General features: G+C 34.2%; 1 long non-coding RNA gene across 4 annotated transcripts in view; it reads left to right on the forward strand.

The window, feature by feature from the left end:
* The window catches only part of LOC145683318 (uncharacterized), a 456,400-nt gene that overhangs the window by 105,045 nt on the left and 336,107 nt on the right, over nucleotides 1-15,248 (forward strand). Inside the window, exon 1 of one of the 4 annotated variants that reach the window (XR_014131033.1) lies at nucleotides 4,804-4,864. The exons of 2 other annotated variants lie outside the window; for them this stretch is intronic. This is a non-coding gene — a long non-coding RNA (uncharacterized LOC145683318). Of the gene's footprint in view, nucleotides 1-4,803; nucleotides 4,865-15,248 lie in introns of those variants that run through there. One more of the 4 variants, XR_014131034.1, reaches the window with a different exon arrangement.

The following is a 15,248-nucleotide window of genomic DNA, read 5'->3' on the forward strand; positions in this document are numbered from 1 at the left end:
GAACTTATTGTAAATTTTAACAGAAGAATTATCCGTGTTCCACCTAAGACAATCGATTCCAACAGTGTTGTCGTTTCTGCATATAACCTTAAGGGACTCTTCTTCGTCGTAATCCTCTGCAACAACATTCCCTTCCATCTTAAAGTTAAAATTGCGTATAAAGTACTCTTCCATCTCTCTTTTCTTAAACACACCTGCAAAGTCTTGGGTATGTCTAAATCTAAAAGGTAATAATGTTCTGTTCTTATTCGTTCTAAGATCTCTGGTAGCCGGTCTAGTAGGTCTTCTATTGGTACATCTGCTAATTCTATTTTGTAAGGGACTACTATAGGCTCCTTGTACCGTTTCTTTATTTCTTTTAAGCTCGAGGCAATCACTTCTAATACACCTTTTGTCCTAGCGGTTTCGGTAGTTAATAAGAATGGTAACTTGGCTTTTACACCGTGCAATGCTAAAGAGAATTCACTAAACGAGGCTCTTAGAAACGAATTAAAGGAACTACATGCCTCTTTCTTAATTAGGAACTTATTATTAGTGTTTCGACCTTCGCAGCACAATTCCCAACTAGAGACTTTAACAAGCATAATGTTATTGCAAAATGGGTCTTAGAGACTTAAGTCTTGGTTCTGCTTCTGCATACACAATGTCTCCAATGTTTGTAAGTAAGTTGTTGTTGTGTAAGTTTTCTAGTAGCAGCCATTGGTTAAATCTTTCTGCTGTGGTTTTGTCTTTGCCTAGTAGTTCTCGAATTGTAAAACTAGTATTGGTGTTAGAAGCAGTAGCAGGAAAAGTTGTAGGAATATTATTAGCGGTAATTTCATCTACCATTTATTATATATAAAAAGAAAAAAATATTAATCATTTTTGGTCCTAGTATAAAACAGTTAAAGACAAAACCGAGCAGGAACACTATAATACCGGATCTTGTTAAGGAAATTTGTAATAGCAAACTGGCCTCTATTGTTTATTGTAAAGGGGAGTCTATCTAAGTGTTTTATAGCCACGATCTGTTAACATCTAAGAAAGCATCCAATGTGTAGAGACTTAGATCGTTGTGTAAGATCGCTGTGCTCCATTGTAAAGACTGTATGTAGAGATTTGTATGTAAGATCGTTGTAAGTTGGGAAGACTTGTATGTAAAGACCTGTATGCAAAATTATGTATGTAAGATCACTGTGTATGTTGGAATCAATTGTAAAGACCTGTGTGTAAAGTTTTGTATGTTAGATCGTTGTAAGTTGGGAAGACCTGTATCTAAACTCCAATATGTAAGACTTGTATGTAAGATCTAGACGTAACTAAGATCCAATGTAAAATACTATATGTTAAAACCAATTGTAAAGAGCAGTGTATGTAGAGGTTTGCATGTGGATCAAGTTGTAAGCTAAGCTCCAATGTAAAAAGGTAGATGAAATTGAGGTAGATGAAATTATTTTTTTTACCTATTTGATGATTATAAAGAAAGCTTATTTAAAAATGTTAAAACGTATAAGGATATAAACCTCATTAGAAGTTATAAGCAGGATATATATAGCATAACCGTTCATAAGCTGGCACTAGATTCCTCGGACGATAAAAGATATATAGCGCGAGATGGTGTAAGTACGTTAGCTTGGGGGCATTATAAGATACAAGAGGAGTAGATATAATTATATGTAGTGTGGTTTTAGTTATAAGTTTTAGATGTAAGTTTTTAAGTGTCATAAAAGCATATTCAATCGTACTTTGGGGGTATCCCTCTGTGTTAAAGTACAATAGTCAGGGGTAGCTTCATAAATTTTTGGTAGTTAGGGGATGGAGGGGGGAAAGTGGGGTAGAACATACATATCTCCACTACTGTGGTTGTTTAATACTTCCATAGATAATCCTCGATGCAAGTCAAAATTTGAAGAACCTCCGATGCTGAGGAGGAGAATAGATAAGTGGAAGGACAGATGGAGGAAATAGATATCCAAGAGATAGCACATAGTGTTTATAAGGAAATATGTGGAAGAGAACAACACGCCAACAGGTCTTCGGATCAATCAGTGAAACATTAAAAGAAAATCAAGAGAGCAGAAAAGCGGCCCACGTAGGACACCATAATAAGGAGAACTAAAGGAATGGAGGACAGTGAAAAAGGGACTGAAAAAGAGTGAAAATTAAAGACAAGTTATTTACATTTGTGAGAGATGTGATGATACATCCGGACAATTGGTAAAAGAAATGTGGAGTGAAACAGAAAGTTTGAAAAACATGAAGGAAACTAGGATGGACCTAGCAGAAAAAAGTAAGTGCAAATTGCGTAATAGTAACTGGAAATGTAAAATTAACAGACCATGTAAAGACATGTTTGGAGTTAAGATAGAGGTTTAAGATAGGGGTGGGAAACAGAAGAGAAATAACCATATTTGTCAATATTGTTGAAAAGGCAATGTTGCGTCTTTAAAACAAGAGAAAAGGAAATGGAAAATACGATTATAAGAAAATAGAAAAAAGGAGAAAGTGTTGACGTCCCTAACGCTGATATGGGATAATATGTATGCATGATTGGTGACTGTAAAAGAGATGCTAAGCATAGCTTAGAGACTGAGCCCTGTAGTAGAGATTGTAATGAAGAGGTAGGAACATAAAGTATAAGGAGGGGGGAAAATCTAGTAACATTTGAAGAAAGTAAATGATTGCCTTGGAATATGGAAATTGACTAAGAGTCATTTGGAAAAATTTGCTAAAATAATTAAGGACGAGAAAAGAGATTAGTTAGAAATGAAAATAGACGGAGAAAGGAAAATCCACTTCATGGACATAACATTAGAGAAAATTGCAGGAAAATTCGAGAAAAGGTGGTACACAAAAGAAGCCAATGCTAGAATATACTTCATAAGAGGATGACGTAGACATAAGTGCCGAGAATTTTATACTGAACATGAGAAAGAGGGGTTAAATTATAGATAGCGACGAAGAAAGAAGCAAATAAAGCAGACATAGAAATACCTTGCGAGCTACTAAAGAGAAACAAATACTCAAGAGAAGCTTTAAAATTAAGAAAAGAGGAAGATGTGAAGAATGAAGGGAGGAATGGTTTGAAAATGAAAACCTATACGATAAAACTGAGGTACTGAAAACACGTTGAAGAAGGAAGAGATTAAAACTTATAGAAAAGAAGAAAAGAGGATAATATACATAGTGAGAGAAAAAGGAAAGACGAGAGAAAGGAAGGCAAGATCAAAAAGGAAGTAGTAATGTACCAATTGTAACGAGTGCTAGATGAAGTACGTAGGGGAAAGAGGAAAGAAAATAGAACAAAGCACTAGATGATGTTACACTAAAAATAAAAAATAAAATGATTATTTTCAATTTAACGTCACACAGCTACGCAGGTTAGGTAATGATGAGAAATGAATCGAGTTGTGGAATGGATAATTGGGAGAAACGGGAGAACTCCCGGGAAACCTACTCACATGGTTCTTCTCCACGACAAAGTCTACTACGCTCAAGCTCTGGTGAAACGAGGGACCCCAAACACCAAAGGTGAACACTGTATCTCTGAGTTATGACTAAAGAACGCAATATATTAAAGAAACGGGACATGAGATAAATTGGGAATGAATAGAGGGAAAAGGATTTTGATAAGGAAATGCAAAATAGACTAGTATATTAAGATATATGGGAAGAAAAAAAGTATGATAAATATCTAAAAATTACCTTATTGTATTTACGGAAGAAGAAATGTCGGATAGCTAGGGGAGTTTCATCTAAACTAATGAGTTTTCAAAAATGCATAGGGGTTTGTTGCGTTAGGTCGGATAATAAAAAATTTTGTTACAAAATATTGTTAATAAAATCTCCATTTAAATGACATTAAGAGAAATAGCTCTAAATGTTTTGCCAGTTGTCATGGAGTTATCTATCTCTGGAAGTTCTCATACTTTACGCTGCATGGCGCTGGTTGTGCCTGTATGCTCCTCTGGAGTGTGCAGGTAGCGAGCGGTGTATTGTTCCAAATTTATGAATTGGGTGTAGTTCCATCTAAATTTGCTGAACTTGAAAATATTGGGAGGTGAAATGCGAGGTCACGAGGTCACTGTTTCCCTTAATTTTTTGTTTTTCTTTGGTGTTTGTGTGTATGATAGTTTTGGATTTATCTCTTTAATACCAAATATTTCAGTACTGAGAATTTTCGGCGGCATATAATTATATATGTGTGTTTATTCCTCAACAACCTTATTTACAGCAAATTTTATGCTCTCTATTTTGGATAATAATATCTTTTGAGCTAGAATGTAAGGGAGCCGAGTTTTTTAAAAACTTTATCACGCTATTTTAGGATGATTCTGGTTTAGGCACCCTTTTACCAAGATTGTGGCACCAGCGGAAATCTGACTAGGATACAAATTTAGTATACTATTTAGATTACCGTAATACACAGGTTTATCAAGTTTTTAAAACTACCTCACTTAATGCAACCAAAACCTAATTATTCACTGGACTACTGGTTTTAAATCCTTGAAACATGCCTAAGATCACTGTTTTTCTAAGTGTTTGATTTGCATTTTTTCTTAATACTGAATATAACATTTTGAGTTATATAGATTTCTCGTTTACAGAGAAGAGTTACCAAAGACTTTTTTTCTGTTTAAACAAGATTTAGAAAGTAATCACAAAATATAATTTACATTACAGAAATGTAAATTACAATATATGTAACAATAGAATTGAATTGAAGTTTTGTTTCGTATTTTCAAAATATTTGTGCGTGAACTGAGCTTGTTTGGAATTTTCTTTTGCAACAACATTGAATACCTTACAGAAACACATCAGTTGCTTAGTTGGCACATAGATTGGAAGAAGCTTTTTATATTATTGCCAGCGTTTCGAGATTTTGGTAATGCAATTTTTATATTTCTTAGTAGAAAACTTGAATATTATTAAAAATAATTATAAGTTCCATTAAGTCATCACTATGATTAGTTTAGGGTGAAATTAGTATAGTAATAATCCACTGAAACTGTTCCATATCAGGAAAATTTCATTACCATGCTTTACTGAATTTAGCTATTAGGCTTTTAACTTTTGCCTAGTTTACATTATTCTTAGGATTTTATCCATATATTCTTTACGCTTTACCATTTCCAGAAGTCATCTCACCATTGTTTCCCTCCTCACAATTTAGTATAATATCGCTAATATTCTTTAGAGTACCCAAGATTGGAAATTCTAAAATATAAGTATGTCATACTGTAAAATATGTGGTAAGATGTATTGAAAGATATTTACTAACGTGATAAATTCACATAATTGTGTCAGAAAGGCTAAGTGAAGAAACACTATTTCGTGCGAGAACTTGAGGTTAAATATAACTTCCATTCCAGCGGTGAAAGTTTGCCAGGCGCTCTCGTTTATCCCTCAGCAAAGAAGGATATTTTTTTTTCAAACTCATCATCCGTAGATGTAGACAGTCTTGATTTTTTGATTGTTTTAATTTTGTGCTTGTTAGAAGGAATTGTTTTGATTTTTTAAAACAATAATTGCTCTGCAGGAAGCTGACTATTTGAACCTATTGTTTTCTGAATATTCATTAAGTGATTGTTGAAATGAATGGCAATAATAAGTAGATCACTAGTAAGATTGCCACTCGGTTCAATGTAAATGTTTTCTTCAATTACTCGTCCTTTAGTATGTTTCATGTTTAATTATCCTCCGTAATTTGGCGGTCTTATATTCAGATTTTATTATGCGTGTTGAGTAATATCGTCTTTTTATAGCTTATATAGTACTCTTTCGTGTTACTTGGTAACTCTACTCTCTTATATGATAAATTTGAAGATCTTGACTTCTTACTAGAAACTTTTATTGTTGTAGCTATCCAAGATTTGTTATTTGTTATTGGAATTTGGTGAAGTTCTCTAGGAAATGCCTCATTGAAGTAATGAGTGTATGCGTCATGGAAAATGTTACAAGCTTCTTTTAAAGATTTTTTGGCGTATATTTCCTCCCAGCTTTCATGACTAGGTATAAAATTGAAATGGGAGATATTCGTTTCATTGAGAATTCTTGTGTATGCGGATTTTACTTTCGAGTGTGTTTCATTAGCTTTTTGTACAATGAAAATATGTAAATGAAATAATTGAGCCTCGTGATCCGAGAAACCACTCTTTGTGACAGTAACTGTGCTGTTTATATATATTTTTGTTATAAAGTAATTAATCGATTACGCTACGACTATGATAAGTTATTCTTGTACGTACATTGACCATTCGCCTTAAAATATACGTATTTAAGAATAGCTTGAGTTGAACATCGATATCAGTTACAACTAAATTTAAATTAAGACCACCTACTATAACAGGATGTTTATTAGGCTGCTCAAAATAGACCACAGTTAATTCAAGGTTTTCAATAAAAATATTCAGATCGCTGTGTGGAGTTCCCTAAGCACATATTAGAAACAGGTCATGAGTGTTATTTAAATACATAATGATAAAGTAATTCGAAACTAAGGTATCTATACTGGTAAGAATGTGCTTTCTTGTTGATTTCATCTTCGTAGCTGAAAGAACAATGGAAGCAGGTACAACGAACAAATAAAATGATCCATCCTTGCTGGGATTAGAAAAGAGAAAAATAAAACGGAGTAGAATGGCATTGTCTTTGAAAGCCAGCTATATTTCAACTGACGTAATTCTCAACGAGTACTGATATTAGCTTGTAGGTTAACCACTAGACTTCTAAAATAAACTCAACTCTAATCGTAATATGGTCAGTTCGATTACAACATCGTTTATTCTTTTCAGTCTTTAATGATATTCTCTTTAATGCATAGATATTTCCTTTAAATAATTACATATCAAGAAATTCCTTGTATATGAGTATATATTCAACGAATCAATCGAAGACATAAGTTTGTTTTAATAATAACATTTTAAATGAGGCGTCTAGACTGAAGGTCGGTATATTATATATGATTGAGTCATTGATTGATTGATTTTGAGTTTTACGTCCCGTTCAGCAGCGAGGCTATATGAGACGTGGACCTACTGATTAACGTGGAATCCGAACCACATGAACTCCCGCCGGGAATCAAACCCGGGTCTCCCGCGCCGAAGGCGCGTATGCTAACCGCTTAGCCACGGATTAGCTCGGTATATTATATATGAATGATAAATACCAATTAAGCAAAACTTGTAATGGCAATACAACTCGTTTCATGTAGCTTATAGGCTATAAAGGACGCTGAACTCCAGAATAATCAACCAAATAAGATTCAAGCTGTGTGACTAACGACGATTTTTTAGCTTTTCTATTAAATGTTTGTGTTTCGAGTACAAATTCGAACTATTTAGCTTTTTCATTAAAAATAACCTGCAGTATATTCTTGTAAATTCGTAACTATAATGAACATTCCGCACATTTTTGTACCATTTAGAAAAAGATTGATACTGTCGTATAACGATAAAGTGATATCCTTCACTATTTTTTATCAAAAATATAAAAACATTTTCAAATATCTCATTCAAAATTTTCAAATAATTTCAAAATCTAGTGGGTATGACGTAGTCACTACCATACGCCTATTCATATATAGGTACTAACATCAAAATGAGATGACGACCCTCTTGAAAAAACTTCGAATAGAAAGGATTATACAGTTAAGCGAGGATCATACCGGGATAATTAACCAGATTCGCAGTTATTGTATTACGATTAATTTATATAGAAACATAGTATGCATAAATAGTTGTCGTTCAATTTATCATAATATACTACAATCTTTACTTAACAAAAAGCATACAGCCTTTATAAAATACTATAGCTTCTTTTCTCAAACCCGTTTAATATATATTTATTTAACTGATAATATATTTCATTCTGTAGAGCCTCTTCTGGACATGCACTATCTAGGTCGCAAGTCAAAGGACGAATATTTAACCGTGCATAACTTGTGCAATAGATTAAAATTCAGAACTAAATTGAACGTCGACCTCAGAGATCAAATATTAAACCAGATGTGAAGGACGAAACATATTAAAATTCAGTTTATATATTTGGTGTAGAGGTCTAAAGTTTAGTATTTGACTGTGACAATTTCCTATACGGTACAACACTTTAAAATCTGTTTCCCCATTAGTCAATGTATTATCGACTACTATATAACATAAAAGTTGTGACCTCGATGTCAAAGGTAAAATATTTCATTATGTAAACCCCATAAACAGTACAACATATTAAAATTCTGTATCCAAACAAAGCAATTGTCATTGTCTATTATATATTGGAAAAATTATGAAAGATCAAATATTTAGCCTTGTATAACTCGAAATAGTTACGATATATTAAATTATATTTTCTATCCTAGCAACATTACATTGACTACTATATACACCAAAATTTGTGAACCTCGAGGTAAAAGGTTAAATATTTACTTGTTACAACATGTTAACATTTTGTCTGCTGTTTCATTGTTATGACCGCAAAGATTTGATATGAAAAAATGCTGAGATCTCAAGTCTACTGTTGTGCGCATGAGAAATTTGTCAAACCCTATTTAACATACCAGGATGTTTTGAAATATTCTCTATGTCAGTCTATATTTCTCTCTTTTATCATCCCCTTTCAAGACTCTTTTTATCCCATGTTCGTGGAGTAGATCTATGTCGAAGCAGGTAGTTGAACCATTAAATTTAGAAGAAACTGCATTGTCCTGTATGTTGTTCTCTCTATTTCGTTGAAAAGGTTGCTCGTTGCCTATTATAAAGGATTCTTCTATTTTTGGGATATTGTCCAATTTTTCAGTTTTATTTTTCTTATGTCTATTTTTTAGTCTATTTTCTAAGAGGGTAGAAAATTCGTTATTACCTTGATTGTCCTCCACTTGAGGTTCTGTTTGAACTATTTTATCTTTAGTACTTGATGTTCCTTTCCTTTTCCTTTCTAAGAATTGTTCCAGTCTTCTTTTATCCCTTTCTTTCTTACTTGGTGATTTATTCTTCCTGATTGTTTGTTTATGAATTTTGTTTCTATCCAAAATTGATTTTACTAATAATCCTCTCCCTGGCTACCCTGTAAGATACACATTCTTCACTATTGGGAGTCTGGCAAATCTTGTGCCGCAGTTTGCACGGAACACATATTTTTTTTATCTTTTTCATCACATTCATCTCCTTTGTGGCGTAGACTACCACAATACCGGCATCGCTGTTTTTCCTTATTATCGCAGTATTTTGCAACATGCCCAAACTCTTGGCATATGTAACATTTTGGTACTACCAAAAAGTCCTTAACCTTATGCGACTCGTAGTCGATATATACCTTATCGTTGTTTATTAGGTGTTTCCTTATTAAGGGAGATACTTCTATAACTAAGTGACATCTTTGTTGTTTTTTCTTTCCCGCTCTGAATCTTGGTTTGATGGATTTGGCTTCCTCCTGGAGATTGTCTTCAAAATTTTGTTCTATTAGTGTTTCTATTATTTCTTGATCTTTCAAATCAGACGGAACCCCGTAAATGATCATTAGGGGATTCTTTTTTCTACTTTCCTCAAAATTAAAGTTATTCTTAATTTCTTCTTTTGTTGTAATTTTCTGTAGATCTTCTTTAGTTGCTGTTTCGAGGACGACGAGATCCCTAGTCGTTCTTACGACAGTTATTTTTAATTTGTCTTACCTGGGATCGATTGTTTCAGTTAATCTCCTTGCTGTTTCCTTCGTTGTCTCACCTTCTTTAGGTCGAATGATTATAGCCGGCTTAGTTTTTGCTGCCACCTGCATGATTTGTTTTTCTTTTTCTGTAATAGTTCTATCCTGTTTCACAATTTCTGACCATGTTGGTTGTCTTATAATCATTCCGCTTTGGTCTACTTCCATTCTACTGGTTTGGAACTCGTCCAGTTTTTTCGTGAGGTATTCCATTTCTTGAGATATTTTTGTTACATCCGGTTGTCTCTCCAATTTTAAAGTAGCTATTCTCTCTCTCAGTTGTGCTGATTCTGCTAATGAGTTGCTCTCTAATTTGACAATTGTCTGTGCATAATCTTTTATCTTCTCTTGAAGCTTATGATTTTCCTTCTCTAGATCAGCATAATTTTGCTCCAATGTCCTCAGCTTCTTGGTCTTTTCTTGGATTTCTTTTTCCATCCTGTCATAGTGCTTATCTCTATCGGATCTTATTTCTAATTTCTCCTTTTTAAGGTCTTCTATTTCAGTTTTTTGTATTGCAATAACCTTTTGAAGATCTTCTATTTGTTTTTTGTCCTCCAGTCTTGATCCTTTTTGCCCAGACATCATTTCTGTTTCCATCATTAACTTTTCTTTTAATATTTCTTCGTATTTTGATTGAAGATTTTCGTTGATTTTTTCCATTTGGGAAAGTTTCCCTTCCAGCTCTTCGCGGTCCTTAACCCAAACGACCATTCTCCTTTTCAAGCGTTCCAGTTTCTCTGTTCCAACTTTCTTCCAGTCTAGTAAATTATCTAGGTAGTCCAGCTCTGCTTCGTATTGATCTATAGTGTCAAAGCCATATGTTTCCATGGTTGGTTTCTTCGTTGTTTGAATTTCCGGAGAGCTTTCTTCTCTGCTTCTTTTACGAGCTTCTTCGTCGTCTGACTTGGTCATAGACATTGGGTTTGCTGATGTCGCTATTTGAGTATCCTCCTTTGCCTGTTTCTTGGCTTGCGAGCTCTTCCTACTTAAGGGTGGGCTACGTTGCATCATCTTAACATACTACGCGGTTGCCGCGAAAAACCGAATTTGTCCCCTGAAAAATTACGGATAACCCCCAATACACTCACGTATGAAGGGTTGCCTACTTTTACTTACATAGATGAAGTCTGTACCTTAAGATTAAATGTTTTCTTATGAGTCTTATTACATATATGGAGAAGCGCCTTAGTGGTTATGCTAACCAGTCCTACCACAATGCCCAAAGGGTTGCGTATCTGCTCCTTAAGATTGAAAATAATAATAATTACTCACCTATACATAGTCCATACAGCCACATGTTAAGAATGATTGTCAAGTCCGGAAATGATGACGCTGAGGTTTTTACTTTTTAAACTTCTTCGTCTTTTAAATGATACGTGTAAATTGTCTTTCAATGTTTTGTATCACAAATTAATATTATTGTTTTTCTTTTATAACGCATGAACCACTTGTCCAATTTACACCGGTTTTTGAAATAACACTCACCAAACATTCACACACACTACAGTACCACACATTGCACACGAAACACACTTTTTCTCGCACTCCCGAGCTCCTTTTCAGGAGCAAAACAAACGCACTTCTTCTCGTTTCTCGATCCAATACTCAAGTCCTATGAATGTGACAATCACATCTGCCATTTTCTACTCCTTTTTACATATACCGGTAAAAGTCCCTATGATCCTCTGGTTGCAATTTTCAAAAAGCAACGCCTTTTGCCCGCAGTCGATGGGGCTGTATTTGAAAGTCAACGCCTGTGGAAGTATCATCATTCATCTCAGCGACAGCGAAAACTATTGATTTGACACTAATATTGGTCATTTTCCATTATTTTTGCATGTCTTGCAATTCCCCACCCCCGGTGACTCCCGGCCCGCATACAATGGTGGGTAAATTTGAAAATCATCGCTAATGAAAGTATCAACATTGATCTCAGCAACCGCGAAAACTATGGATTTGACACTAATATCGATCATTTTGGATTATTTTAACATGCCTCTTGATCCCCTTTATAATGCCTCCGTTCCTTAGCTGGTGGGAGCTAAATGTGAACATAAACGCGGTCTTGTGTTTCACCATTGAGCTCAGCGACCCCTTGACATTAATATCGGTCATTTTCGATTATTTTTACATGTCTTGGAAGTCCCCCTCTGGTGACCCAAGGCCCGCATACAACGGTGGATGAATTTGAATGTCATTGCTAATGGTAGTGTCACCATTGATCTCAGCAACCGCGAAAACTATGGATTTGACACTAATATCGATCATTTTGGATTACTTTTACGTTTCTGTATCCCTCCCCCTTCCCCGCTGACCCCCGGCCCGCAGCCGAATAGGGTGAATTTGGAAGTTAATGCGATCGAAGTTTCACAATTGATCTCAGCGACCGCGAAACCTATGAAATCGACACTAATATCGGTCATTTTCTGTTACTTTTACATGTCCTGGTAAACGCCCCCGTGAGACCCCCTGGTTCGAATTTTGTCAAAGACGCTTTTCTTTGGTGTGGGACCTAGGCCAAGGTACCCGTGAACAAAATTTGGTTACTCTCGGTCAGCTTGTCTGGTCCCTAGGCCGGTCCCGGAAACGTCCTCCTGAGAAACCCTTAGTTTGAAATTTGAAAAAGAAAACTCTTTCTCTTGATCTGGGGCCTAGACCAAGCTACCCGTGGCCAAATTTTGAAAAGTTTCGGTCTACTCGTCTGCTCCACAGGCCGCACAAAAATAGACAGACAGACACAAACTCTTTATTTTATTTATATGAGAAAGGTCAGATCCGCAGTTATTGTAATAGAGCGGTGCTTGAACGATTGATCGTAGAAATTCAGACTCCGATGAGTGATAATTTCATAGGCTTGTTTTATTACAAGTTTAAACTCTTTAGTCAGTAGAGAAGAGGGCGTGAATCATGGGTCAGAGTTGATGACAATGGGTTTGGTGGGTCTGTGGATCATAGCGGGTGAGTGTGGTTCATGGTGGGTGACGGGTCAGAATGGGTCACGGTAGGTCGCGGGTCACGATGGGTGGTGAATCAATTGGTCGTGGCTAAAGTTTTCATTGTCCCACGCCCTCTGTGAACTATAGTGTTGAAAATTAATCAGTGAAATTAAATTGTAATTGATCAATCAATTATAAGTAATTGTTGTGGAAATCAGTTGCAATTGAATTAATTGCCAATTAATTTCAATTGCAATTAAATGACTGAATTCAATTGCAATTACTTTCCACTGCAATTACTTTCAATCAATTGATTATTTGCAATTGATTCTATTGCAATTGATTCTCCATTATTAATGGCCAACTGCAATTAACAATTAACCATTACTTACTTCAATTGTTAATTGCAATTAACAATTAAATTTACAGATTAATTGTTAATTGTTAATTCAAGTGACATTTGCCCAACACTGCTTCTACGAACAGAATATGTGTCAGTTACGATTAGTAAACGTAATTTTATTTGTGTGTATAAAAAAGAAATAAAGTTAAATGCGTAAACATCAGAAAGAGTCCTCCGACCATACATGTGATATTATAGCTCATCTAGAGCTACGAAAGGGGACTCGTATAATTACTTCTTAAATTTTCATATATGAGACAAAGACTTATTTCTAACCCTCACCTCAAGTTTTTTCCACTCATCGTATTGTAGACCGTAGTTATTCACGGACTTATATCATATTTCCCAAAAGTTAAATAAAAATATGTTTTTCTTTCTTTCCTATTTATCTCTCCGTTATTATATATATATATATATATATATATATATATATATATATATATATATATATATATATATATATATATATATATATAACTTAGCATTACTATTTTCAATCTTGTGTGTGGATTGATACATTTGTATGTATATTTATTGCATGTTTATACATTTCTGTGTTTACTTTCTTAATAGATATAAGAAATGTTCGCCAATTGTAGTTAGATGGTTTCTTTAAAATATTTTACCCATGTCCATACACTGTCCTGTATGTATGTGAGTGTGCGTGAATGAATGATAAATTTTGTTTTAAGTGATACCATTTAATATTGATTTACTATGATAGTGTTCATAATAAATGTGTAATGATATGTTATACGTATTATTGTCTGACGGCGGTCATGAAAGATAACTAATTATAAAGTAGACTAAATCGGCTCTGGGAGAAAAGGCAAAACAACAGCATTATCCTGGGTAACGACTGTTTTTTTTTTCAAAAATCTCAAAACTTCCATTTGTCAAGAATATATACATTACTTTCAATGTTTATTTTCTTTGCTGATTCAAATGTGTGTTCGATCTCCATTATGAGAATGCAAATAATGGAAACAGTTTTATAACATCTCGAAATAATGAACAAACAATTAAATCAAAACTTCTCGTCAAAAGGTCTGGGTTAGGGCAACTCCCACTTGTGCAGTTCCCTTTATGCAAGTTATGATAATATGAGGGAACATGTGTCTCTAATTCCGGAATTCATCCTCAAGTAATAACCTTCGAATGTGAATCACCTTTTAATAAATATGCAAGTTTCTTTACCATTCATGTATAATTATGCAGTAGTCCTTTATCCCTAGTTCCTTCTTCCTCTCTCCTTTTCCTCTTTCTCTTTTCTTCCTTTCTCCTACCTTCTTCTCTTCCTCCTCATTCTTTCTATCTCTGTTTCTAATAAAACTGAAGAGGGGTCGTGTCTGGCAGTTTTTGTTATAGGCATGGTCATTAAACTGCTTTGATGTTTCTATTTGCAAGTCCGATATGAATTAGTTAAGCCTAATACATACATATGAAGCAAAAATCCCAAAATTCATCCATTTTTTTAAAATTTCGTACTTACTAAAATTATCAAATTGAAGATTCAGTTCAAAATAGAAGGCGCCTGCACACCCTGCTCCCAGTCAATTTTTTTTCTATTTCAACCTTTAAATCTAATTAGCAGAATTTTCAAAGCCCAGTTGTTCAGTTAATGTTGAACATTGGTTCTTACCTTACCATAACAATAGCAATTACTTATATTTATATGGCGGCTACGTAAGCAAAACTCGTAACAGGCTCGATTTCGCATTGTTGCCAAAACAAGAGTTTTATAATGTTGTAGCCATTCTAACCAAAATGCTATGACTATTCTAGCAATACTGAATAATCTGATTATATAAATAATGTGAATGATATTTTAACCATACGAATATTAGCAACTTTTTTTTTTACTACAGCCATACTAAAAAATAGGTATTGTATAAATAGCAATTTAGTATTTATATACTAACTATGCAATAGGCAACATTACAATACAAATTAGCAATACTCCTCAACCATATTTTTATTGCCAATTCAGCTGTACCCTTTTTAAGAGTTTTTTCCTCTTTAATCCTCGTTTTGAATTTTTATAGGAATTTTAAGTAAAATTTAGGAATTTTTCCTCATATACTAAATTTCATGAGATCTGTTCATTAATATTTCACGTAGGCCTATGATATTTTACAGTGTGTGCGCCTGATTTTTGAACACCAACGAAAGCACCAACGAATTTTAGAATCTCAGAACGATTATTTAGCTTAGAATGGAATAGATTACAG

Source organism: Thermobia domestica, chromosome 4 (genome assembly GCF_964235325.1).
Source record: "Thermobia domestica chromosome 4, izTheDome1.hap1.1, whole genome shotgun sequence".
Taxonomy (NCBI): domain Eukaryota; kingdom Metazoa; phylum Arthropoda; class Insecta; order Zygentoma; family Lepismatidae; genus Thermobia; species Thermobia domestica.